General features: G+C 41.8%; 1 long non-coding RNA gene across 1 annotated transcript in view; it reads left to right on the forward strand.

Moving 5' to 3' along the window:
• The window catches only part of LOC145720897 (uncharacterized), a 40,816-nt gene extending 36,173 nt beyond the window's left edge, over positions 1 to 4,643 (forward strand). The window contains exon 3 of the long non-coding RNA XR_014144163.1: positions 4,298 to 4,643. This is a non-coding gene — a long non-coding RNA (uncharacterized LOC145720897). The remainder of the gene's footprint in view (positions 1 to 4,297) is intronic.
• Positions 4,644 to 6,000: the final 1,357 nt, after the last annotated feature.

Here is a 6,000-nt window from a genome sequence, read left to right on the forward strand (position 1 = left end):
TTTAATCAACTTTTAAGACATACCTCTTTTAAACACCATGGCGCTGGTATTTTTCTGAAAATATTTTTTTCAATATAGTTATTATTTAAAATTGTTAAAAATAAAATTGCCTGCAGTCTTTTTCAAAGTTCCATCTGGAGTTAATGAAGTGGGAATTATTGGTACTTTCCATTGACTTCTTTCTGTGGACCGGAATACTTTTAATTGAAAAAACTCTCCAAAGATGTTGAAGCATTTAGCAATGGCAGAGTAAATTCTGCCATGTGGTAGATATTAGTTGGGGATGAAAATACCAAACATTCTGGGTGGAGTGCAGAGGCCTGGAAACAGTAAGATCAAACAATGTTGATCTTACTAAGTTAAGAAAACTGTGGGTCAGAGAAGCACTTGGATTCGGTTGTGATGCGGACATAATTTGCAGTGTGTCCACACCAGCTGTGGTGGTGTTCCGACATAAAGAGAAGCTGCAGCTGTCCAAATGCACAAGAATTTGTAAATAGGCCTGTTTCTGAGTGCATCTTGTTTAATCTACCCATACCTGCAAGTGTCCTTGGAAGGGAGGTGCAAGTAAAATTGCTTCTGGAAAGGGTCAGGAAAAGACGTACGTTATTGCAAGAATTGCCCACACGTCAGCCTCTGTTCCCTGTGAAATGCGTCTCCTCTACCCATAACGAGAGCACAGCAGAAGCCAGAGGTATTAGCATGCAGATCCGCAAACTCATTCCAGCTTATTTTAATGCAACTATCAGTACTACTTTGTTAAAAAAAAAAAATCCAGGAAAAGTGCCAAACTGGATCATTCCATAAGGACACTAGGCATAATTTAAGACTGTTCTGGGCAGACCAGGACAGATGGCCATCCAACTCATGTTATAGATCAGTGCTCTCCAGTAGAAATATAAGACAAGTCAGATAGGTGATTTAAAATTTTCTAGTAGTCACATTTTTAAAAAGCCACAGAAACAGATGAAATTAATTTTAGTAATATCTTTTACCCAGTATCTCCAAAATATTATAGTTTCAAAGGTAATCTGCATAAAATTGTTCATGAGCTATTCCATATTCTTCTTCTTCTTTTTTTTTTTTTTAAGATTTTTATTTATTTATTTGACAGAGTGAGAGCACAAGCAGGGGGAGCAGTAGAAGGAGAGGGAGAAGCAGGCTCCTGCCGAGCAGGGAGCCTGACGCAGGGCTCGATCCCAGGACTCTGGGATCATGACCTGAGCCTAAGGTAGACGCCTAAGGACTGAGCCACCCAGACGCCCCATGTATTCTTCCTTTTTGTACCGTCTTTGAAATCTGGTGTGTATTTATAGTTAGAGTTTCTTTCTCTTTGGATTAGCCACATTTCAAGTGCTCAACACCACCCAGGGTTAGTGGCCAAAGTGTTGAAGAGCGCACCTATAGATGATAAAGCCGTGGCTACAATGCACATGAACACACCTGAAGCTGTACAGCTGGTAAGTAGCAGAGTGGGTTTTGAACCATCACTGGTCTGGTGATGCCAATGTCGGTGTCCCTTCCACTCTTCTCTCTAGAGGCAGCCTTATCGCTCAGCCTCAGGGATGAGGGGCCTCAACTTGATCAGTGTACCCCAGTGTTTCCTAAGCCCACATTGAAAGAGCTAGCTTTCCCTTCCTTTGTCTTCCTTCCCTTCTGGCCTGTTCACAGCAACTGATTTTCTGCGTGGGAGGGCAGTTGACAACCCCAGGGATAACAGACTGGCAAGAATCAGTGTAAGGGAAGGGGCCGGCCAGCTCAGGGGGGCATCTGCATGGCCAGCAGGGCGGGCAGGTGGGCAGCCCGGTACATTTGGGGTGTTTGCAAAATGGGGGTGTTTGCAGAACAGTCTGTGTGAAACCTTCTCCTCGAACATAACCTGGGGGCAGTGGGATTAGTGTTCTGTCTTCCACAGGGCAGTTTTGGGAATTATTTTGTTATTATATTATATATGTATTATTTTATTTGGGGACTTTTAGATCTAGGAATCCCATTGAAATTCAAAGAGACCATCTGAAAGGTACCCAAATATCAGTTGATTATTTTTTAATGATGGGTTGATAACTGTCATTTGCACATGGTGCTCTTTCCTTCCAAGGAACAACACCGGAAGACAAAAGTCTGCATCACAGAGTCTCATATTGAGTAGAGAATGAAAACAGAAGGTGTTGCATATGCTGAGGATAAAATCTCCAGAAGCTAGGTGTTAGAGGATGAATTGTGTTCCCTCCCATTCACATTGAATCCTAGCCCTCCATACCTCAGAATGTGTCTATATTTGGAGGCAGGGTCTTTAGAAGAGGTAATTAAAGTAAAATGAAGTCATATGGGTTTTCCTAATCCAGTATGACTGGGGTCTGTATAAAAGGAGGAGATTGGGATACAGGTACACATGGACAGAAGACCCTGTGACAACACAGGGAGAAAGCAACCATCTGCGAGCCAAGGAGAGAGGCCTCAACAGAAACCAACCCTGCCGACACCTTGATCTCAGACTTCCAGCCTCCAGACTGTGAGAAAATAAATCTCTTGTTCGTGCCACCCAGTGTGTGGAACTTTAATATCTCAGTCCTAGCAAACTAACGACCAGGGTAGATGCTGAATTGCTCACATCCGTTTCTGGGTTCCTCTCTAGATTGGGGACCACTGGACTCAGATGCCTCCATTTCAGATCAGTCTGACCTGTTGACACATTTTTTTATTATTTGGATTTCACTTTTCTGGATTCCTTTCATAACTTCATTATCAAACCTAACGTATTAAACTTACTCTGTCATGATTTCCATTACTTTTGTGTGGCCAGGGGCAATAGTAGAAATATATAAAGAGTTAAAAGTGATAAATCAAGATAAAACTGTTAAATGATGTATGTCCTATCTTCAGACTTTTCCAAATGGTGATGGAGAGGGCCAGGTGTGAAGTTCCAGATCTGGGACTCACCCAAATGCCCCCTGGAATGTGATGGTGGAATGAGGGACCTCTCCTCTTCCCCTGTCACCCTGGAGTCCATGACCTGCCTAAGGACACAGACTGATGTCCAGGTTCACCCTCTGGAGAGTAGACCCAAGGAAGAGAAGTGCAAGTCTCTGAAAAGGAGTGGGCACATTGGGAAAGGAATTCTATTCCTCATGCTTAGAGTGTGAGGAGGGGGATCCCAAAGGAGGGCCTACAGGGTAGTCCCAGGGTCTGAGTCCCTTTCACCTAGATCTAGAGACGGGGCTGCATTTCAATTTAGTCTCCAGAAATAAATTGATGAAGTGCACCTGGGTGGCTTAGTTGGCAACTGCTTTCGGCTCGGATCATGATCCCAGGGTCCTGGGATCGAGCCTCACATCGAGCTCCCTGCTCAGCAGGGAGTCTGTTTCTCCCTCACCTTCTGCCCCTCCCCCCTGCTCATGCACACTCTCTCTCTCAAATAAATAAATAAAATCTTAAAAGAAAAAAGAAAGAAATTGACAAGTACTTAGCTCTCATTGAGCAACTGACTTATAATTCCTGCAAACAGTTTCCTGGCATGACTTGAGATACATGAGCTTAATTGGTTCACTTCCACTGTTGTAGCAACTTTCTGCCCTTTGGTCTTCTAACAAACAGACCCTGCAATCGGGCAGCCCCAGGCCCTATCTCATGTGCTGCAGGGGTAGTAACCAGACTTCCTCCCTACAGGCAGCATCACCTGCATCGCCCTTCTGTGTGGCTCAGCCACCTCTCTTTCAAACTCCATCCACAGCAGCACCACGAATACTGGGCTCCTGGGCTGGGTCAGGACCCAGTTCTCCCTTGTCATTTCCTACACAACTGGCTGAAATCCAGAGCCTCCTGCAGTGTATTTCCTTGTTAGGAAGGAAAAGTGGGTTGAATGAATTTCAGTTTAGATTATTGAGATTATGCACCTCTTTACATTTTGTTCTCTTTTAGTTTGGGATTTTTTTCATTTTTTTCATTGTGTATTCAAGTTAATTTGCTAAAATATTTATATATTTTACTTGAGTAGTAGCTTTTATAAGGTATACTTTTAGGTGTTTCTAACTCATAAGAAATGCTGTTCCATATATAATTAATGGCCTTCTTAAAATCTTTGAGGCCTTTATAGTTCATCATGACAAGGTAGTTAATGAAAATTAATCTCCTGAGAAAAAGATTGTTTATAACTTTAAACAAACACAATTTCCTACAACCAATGTGCTTAAAATGTAGTTTCTTATAACAATCAGAATCTTAAGGTTATAAACCCTTGAAATTATTAAGGTGAACCTTTTATTTTTTAATTTTTAAAAATATTTTATTTATTTGACAGAGAGAGAGAGACCACACAAGCAGGTGGAGAGGGAGAAGCAAGCTCCCCGCCAAGCAGAGAGCTGGACGTGGGGCTCGATCTCAGGACCTCAGGACCGTGACCTGAGCCGAAGGCAGATGCTTAAACGACTGAGCCACCCAGGTGCTCCATGGTAAACCTTTTATTTTTATGAAATTCTTTTTTTGGCGGGGGGGGGTGCACCCGGGTGGCACAGTCAGTTGAGCGTTCAACTCTTGGTTTCAGCTCAGGTCATGATCTCAGGGTCATGAGATGGAGCCCCGAGTAGGGGTCCATGCTCATCTTGGAGTCTGCTTGAGATTCTCTGTCCCTCTTCTTCCATCCCTCCCATTCATGCTCTCTCTCTCAAATAAATAAAGAAATCTTAAAAATTTTATTTGTCCTTTTAATGAGCTAAAAGAAGGAAAGAGACCCACAGACATAGAATAGTTAGAGATTTAACCTATTTTTTAATAATAATGAGTAAATAGTAAACAACCTTCTTTCTTTCCTCTCTAAACAAAAAGTAATGGTCAATCTACATTGTTGTATTGCTAAAAGCACATTTGTCAAGGTTTTCAAGTGAGAAGCTTGTGATTCTTAGTTTTAACTATGATTAAAATCAAGGTTGAGTCAAAGAATTTGGGGTCCATAATCATTATCATCACCTTCTTTTAGATCCTTAACCATTACAATGTATTTATTTAAAAGAACTGTTTCCTTGCCATTTCTGTGGTTAAGGTACAGAAAAGTATTATATATATTATAAAATATGTGTGCATTATGACTATTATTCTTTTATGTCTTTCCATTTTTATATTGTTTTGCTGAAAAGTTTTCTTTAACTGGGTTGACTCCAACATCTGAAAAAAGAAAAGGAGCTTCACAAGAGAAATCAGCAGCCTTTCTAATCTGACCCCTGGTTTTATGATTTGAGCCCCCTAAATGGATCTTGGGTCCACTTCCTCACTCCTAAGGCCATGTTCTTGTTCAGGGATTCCCATGAAGTGAGATGCACAGCAACGTGATGAGGTCATTTTAGGTACTTCTTGGACGTAGTTTTAATTGATACTGACTCATGTAGAAAAAGTTATTCCCTTTCAAACCTTCCAATTATATAAGGGAAACATCTCAACCTGGAGCTAGTGTCTACCTAAAATCAGCAACCTCAGGCTGGGGTCCTCACCTGGCAAGGATGCCTAGCTAGGATTCAAGAGTGATTTATTTCCTTGAATGTATTTTGCTACCTATATTCTATTTATGACAAGTAATACTGTCATGCCATTTATGGTCGTGGTAACAATCTAAAGTTTCTTTTAAAAATGAGTTACTAAAAAAAGTTAAATTAAAGCCATATTTACTCTCTATATAAAAATAGCAAAGATGGGGGGCACCTGGGTGGCTCAGTCAGTTAAGCGTCTGCCTTTGGCTCAGGTCATGATCCCAGGGTCCTGGGATCGAGCCCTGAGTCGGGCTCCCTGCTCAGCGGGGAGTCTGCTTCTCCCCCTCCGTCTGCCCCTCAACCCTACTTGTGCTCTCTCTCTCTCTGTCAAATAAATAAATTAAAAAAAAAATTTGCAAAGATGGGAGCTAATCTTTCAAGTGTAGGAAGCACTGTTCTAATTCAAACCCTTATGAACTCTCATAGACTGTTGTAAGGGCTGCTTACATGTTCTCCTTGCCTTCATTGCCTCCACATTGCACAA

This window comes from Leptonychotes weddellii, chromosome 4 (genome assembly GCF_054177405.1).
Source record: "Leptonychotes weddellii isolate Sample4059 chromosome 4, ASM5417740v2, whole genome shotgun sequence".
In the NCBI taxonomy this organism is placed as follows: domain Eukaryota; kingdom Metazoa; phylum Chordata; class Mammalia; order Carnivora; family Phocidae; genus Leptonychotes; species Leptonychotes weddellii.